The sequence below is a fragment of the Carcharodon carcharias genome, chromosome 1, assembly GCF_017639515.1.
Source record: "Carcharodon carcharias isolate sCarCar2 chromosome 1, sCarCar2.pri, whole genome shotgun sequence".
Taxonomy (NCBI): Eukaryota; Metazoa; Chordata; class Chondrichthyes; order Lamniformes; family Lamnidae; genus Carcharodon; species Carcharodon carcharias.
Genome location: NC_054467.1, coordinates 190,386,851 through 190,392,317, shown reverse-complemented (window position 1 = coordinate 190,392,317; position 5,467 = coordinate 190,386,851). Strand labels below are relative to the sequence as shown.

Here is a 5,467-nt window from a genome sequence, read left to right as displayed (position 1 = left end):
TCACATGACAGGACATATCTAAATAATTTTTACCTTTCTTTATTTAAATATTTCAATATGAACTTAATCTCCCTGAGGCAGCTCTGTGTCTCAAGGAGATGTCTGTGCTCTTTCGTGCGCATGCACGAATGAGCACAGGCTCCGAGTCACCCTCTTCCCCCCCCCGCCCGCACAGGTAACGCTGAGCACTGTCGGCCGTGCGTCACACTGAGCGGGCCTTAATTGGCCCGCCCATGTAAAATGGCAATCAGCTCTGCACCCACCTGTGCCCATTCCCGACTGACTCGTCTAGCAGGGAGAAAATTCTCCCCTTTGTCTTTTTCTTCTCTTCAGTGTACAACATGGAGCTAGCTTTGTAAAATACATGGTGCTGTGAAGTGATTACAATATTCTGCTATCATTTGCTTTAAAGGACATTGTATCATCAGGAGCTTCTGGTTTGCATACTCTTACTCACAGAACATAAAAAGAAACACTTGCTCACATTACAAATTCGCAGCACACTGTAATTTCTTCCAATACTACTTTTTTGTAAGCATTTAGTCACTAAAAGCTTCAGTAGGAAATCTGTGCTGTTTAAATACTTAAAACAATGTTAGTTAAAATATCCCAGCAGCTACTTTGTCCTTTATATTGATATTTATATTGGGCATCATCGCTGTTGAGCAGAGACTCACAATTAAGCTAAACTTGGCAAAGGGTACTCCAGTCTCAAGGCCATAGAAACAGAGATGAAGATGGTTCTAATCTAAACCATATATTAATCCACTATGAGACTGATAGATGCCCCACACAGCATCGGCAAGGCCACGCTGTTTAACTGCTCAAAGTTATAGAGGAATAAGAAAACTTGATTCATTAATTACAAGGTCAGTTGATTGTATTATTTCATAGTATAACACAATGTGCTAGGAACGCCAGGGCAGTGGGTCTGCGTGATGATTACTAACAGGCTTTTTTGGCATGAATGGAGACTTCAGGAAACTAAATAGTGGTGCCAAGGGTTTCTATAATTTTCTATTAATTTCTCAGATGCTCTGGTCACATAATTGAGAGACAACCTAGATTAAAATTATTTTGGGGGCCCTTCCGAGCATCGGACACTGATTACGCTGCAGATCTCAGTGTCTCTTACATTGGGTGTAATTAGGTACATTAGGGTGTACTAGACACTTGGGGTCTATTGCATGCTTTAGCCCCCCGAGTCTGATCACACAGGAGCTGACACCCACTATCACATTGTCAGTTCCTAGAGGATTTCTATTGCATTAAGTAATTATCTTTTGCTCAACTCTCTATCCTCCCTATTCAGACACATTATTTCTTTCAATGCTGACAACCACAGAACATTTTGAGTTTCATCTTGAGCCTTGCTTACAAATGAAACAGTAGTAATAAATCATAGCATGGCTCTTTGTGTGTGTTTTGTCATGTTTCTTTAAGGGATAGAATAACTCAGTGTACCCTGTTCCCCAAAGAAAACCATTCTGAAGCAAAGCCTGTGTAACCTCTGGCCTGTGATTGCTTCCCAAATAAATACAGGATTATAGATAGTTGGAAGTGAGTTTTAAAGTTCCCATTCAATCAGGAGTTTGAATGTTATTATAAACTAGAAGAACGTAGTTTGAGCACTTCATGAATATCAGCTGAACTCCAAGATTAAATGATAGATTTATTTAGTAGGATCAATTTCATGACATGGTATTATTGTTGTCTTACCCACAACATATGTTACCTTCATATATTTATTTTCCATCTAAAAATGTGCCTAATGTGTATTTTGTCCATCACATCACAAATCAGTGTCACACATGTATGTATGTAAGTTTCTTGCAGCTGATGAGCTTATTCGTAACATAGCAGCTGAAGAGGTGCAAAACGTATGATTCAAGTGAAAAGGAAATGGGCAGAGAGAATTAGGTTGTGCACCTTTTTGACCTTCACTGTAACACTACACATCCTAAACAGATGGACAGAAAAAATAAATACATTGTCCAGCATTTCACATTCTAACTTTTATTTCTAAGACCATTTGCATTTATTTATTTCCTGGCTATATTGGGTTAGGAAAAACATTTTCCAAGATCTTCCTGCACTATACCTAAGATCTTATATCAAACATTTTTGTGTGGGTGTTGAGACAACAGGAGCATTTGGCTGTGATATTGGAGAGTTGATCAACCATCCAGTATGCATTATCATAGTTCAAAAATAGAGAAATGCAGTGGGTCTCACCTAGAAAAGCCAAGATCAATTTCCAGTTTCAAAAGATATTCATGATAGAAATGATACTAAGGGATTAGTTTGTTCGGTTTGACCAGTTCATCTAGGATGACAGGAGGAAGGAAAACAGACTCATGAGGGATTGTGTCCCACATCATGTGGAATGCATTTCCTCAACCATGAAGTGACATGGAAAGCAAAAGCGTCTGTGGAGATCCCACCGAGGATAACAGATGTACAGAGAGATGATGCTTTTTTGACTCTGGGAATGCTCAGCAAAATTTAGATCCATCTGTAAAACAAAAAATTCCATTAATTATTTCACACCAGAATTGTAGGTTTGGAATATCATTGAAAATTTGTGTTTCAATTAGAGAATTAATTAGTATCTGGAAATATTGTCATGATATAAATTAATCAAGCCTTGCTTAACATTAAGCCAGTGTCAATGGCCTAGATCTTCCAGTCAGCGACAATGCCAGGTGCATTGCCACCGCCCATGATGATTTTCCCGCCTCGATGATACTGCCCATTTCTTTCGGGATCTTTCCATCCCGACTGACACAGAAATGGGCTGCGCAGCATCTCCCGTCTAACTCCAGCGAGCAGAGTTGGGGCAAGGGAGGGGACACACCCCCTCTTTACGGCAGTAGTTGCCATATTCTGGTAAGTATTTAAAGGTCCAGTCTGTTTATGTAATGGGTGAGTGGGTAGGTGAACGAGGTCGGTGACATGGGTAGGCGGGTGGGTTGCTGTGTGGATGAATGGATAGCTGGGGTAGGGGGATGAGTTGGTAGGTGGCTGAGTTGTTAGGTGGGACAGTGGGTAGGTGGGAGAGGTGCTTAAGTGCATAGGTGGGTGCGGTGAGTAGATGAGTGAGTGGATAGGTGGGTGAGTGTGTAGGTGGGTGGGTGGGTAGGTGAGTGAGTGGAAGGTCGGTGAGTGGGTAGGTGAGTGAGTGGTAGGTGGGTGAGTGGGTAGGTGGGTGAGTGAGTGGGTAGGTGAGTGAGTGGGTTGTTAGTGAGTGGGTAAGTGGGTGAGTGGGTAGGTAGGTGGATGAGTGAGTAGGTGAGTGAGTAATGGGTAGGTTGATGAGGCTGGTCAGTAGAGGTAGGTGAGTGGGTAGCTAGGTAGGTGGGTAGGTGGTGTGCGGTAGGTAGTCAGATAGATGGTGGGTGGGTAGTCAGGCAGCTGGGTGAGTGAATAGTCAGGTAGGTGGGTGAGTGGGTAGTTGGGTAGGTGAGTGTGTAGGTGGGTGAGTGGGGAATTGAGTGAGTGAGTATGTGGATTAGTTGATAACTAGGTGACTGGATAATTGGGTAGGTAGTTGAGTGGGTAGGTGACTATGTGAGTGGTCAGGTAGATGGGGAAGTTGGTTTGGTGGGCAAAGAGTAGTCGGGTAGGTGGGTGAGCGAGCAGGTGGGTAGGTTGCTGAGGCAGATAGTCAGGTAGGTGGGTGAGTATGTAGGTGGGTGAGGGGATAGTTGAGTAAATGTTTAGGTGAGTGAGGCAGGCAGGCGGGTAAATGGGTAGTTGGGTTAGGGGTGTACAGGTGGTCGGGGGATAGTCGGGTATTTGGGGTGTAGTCAGATCAGGTCAGGGACCTAGTCGGGGAGTGGGAGGTAGTCAAGTGTCCATGGGCGTAGTTGGGTCAGGTCGGGGGAGCTTGTTGTGTGGTCAGGGGGGCAGTCGGGCTGAGCTGGGTATAGGTCAGGGAGTAGGTAGGTGGCTGGGGCGTGGTGGTTATTGGCGAGGGTGGTCAGTTGTGATGTTACCCAGCTGTTAGACCAGGTTTTAAACTGTTTAACATTTCCTGGGTAAATCTCCAGGTAAGTCGTGCGTATCTAGCCCAAGTGCTTGCCCTAAGCTCAGGATCGGGGACATCTTTGGAAAGTCCCAGGCAGCAGAGAACCAGCCTGTTGGAAGTTTAAGGTTTCCCGGGCAATTCTCTGTGCATCAGGACTTCCGCAGGGTCCTGACATACACCTTCCATCATACACCCGGTCCCTGACAATCCAGAGACCGGAAGCTTTGGGCCATTTTCTCTTGACCTATTTTTTAATGACGGAGTAACTATGACTTTTTCCAAAGTCGGGCTTTCTGAAGTACAGATTGTGCTTCTGTTATGGAAGTTTACCGGAGCGATAGATCAAAACTCAGTGGTTCATGCCTTTCTTTGTTCTGTTATTGTCAGAAGTTACCAGTATTTTCTTGCAACACTGCCATCTTCTGGTCACTTTAAATAATTTCAAAACAGTTACTTGATTATCTCCACAGCACTTGTTGCTTGGCTGAGTGTTCACAAAGTTAGAAAAAAGTGCTGAGTAAAACCAATTTTGCTTAGCTAGCCAAGCAGGACAAAGTTTCACTTTTAAATCAACTCCCATAGGGGTGATTCTCTCTTGTCAAGGTGTGTAATATTATAAATAAACTGAAGATTGTTTCCTTCGGTCACTATTTTCAACATTAACAACTTCATTTTGTTATGGTCTCAATGGGGGAACCATAAAACAAAATAACCAAATTTACCAAATGACCCCTAACTAGAGAAATTACCAACAAGATTTCACTTTTTGTACTGCCCACTTTAACATGAATCAGAACCAACAGAACCAACATGAAATTAGCAGTCAAATGAAACTTCAAACAAAAAGGTAAATTACACTTTAAATAGTCAATACAACAAAGATCCATCTTACACAACCACACATCACTCCTAGCAGACATATGGTATGATGTAGCTACACAGTTCCATAGGAAACATAAGTGTAATAAACTTGGTATAGCAGACAGGTTTCTTACTTGAAACAGGTAACTTTATTTACAGAGCTCTTGTAGAAGCTACATGCTTGAACCAGGTCCACGACTAGAAAGCTCCACCCCTAGGATTACCCATGCTTACGGCTGATTCATCAGTATAATCACGTGACCCCTAAAAGCAATAAGAAAGGTTTTACCCACAAGCACTGCATTCCTCCCCTTTTTTTTTACATTCCTTATTTAGAATAAAGAATATTGTAATCCACAACAGATACACATATACACATACCATACGAGTATAGATTAAGTCTCTGAGGTGATTTTCTAATTCTGTTAGAGTGACATAGCTTGAGACTCTCCCATTGGATCGAAATGATCAGGAACTGCAGCATCAGGGACATCTTTAGACAATGGAAGTTCAGAATTAGGTAATTCAACAGAGACATCAGACATCCTGTTTTAGGTCAACCTGTCACCTCAGAGA

At 42.6% G+C, this 5,467-nt stretch overlaps 1 long non-coding RNA gene across 1 annotated transcript; it reads right to left on the bottom strand.

Moving 5' to 3' along the window:
- Nucleotides 1-2,000: 2,000 nt before the first annotated feature.
- On the bottom strand, nt 2,001-5,136 carry LOC121282092. Its single transcript, XR_005943992.1, has 2 exons — nt 5,026-5,136; nt 2,001-2,515 (listed from the first exon to the last, which is right to left on the bottom strand). It is a non-coding gene; the product is annotated as an uncharacterized LOC121282092 (long non-coding RNA).
- Nucleotides 5,137-5,467: the final 331 nt, after the last annotated feature.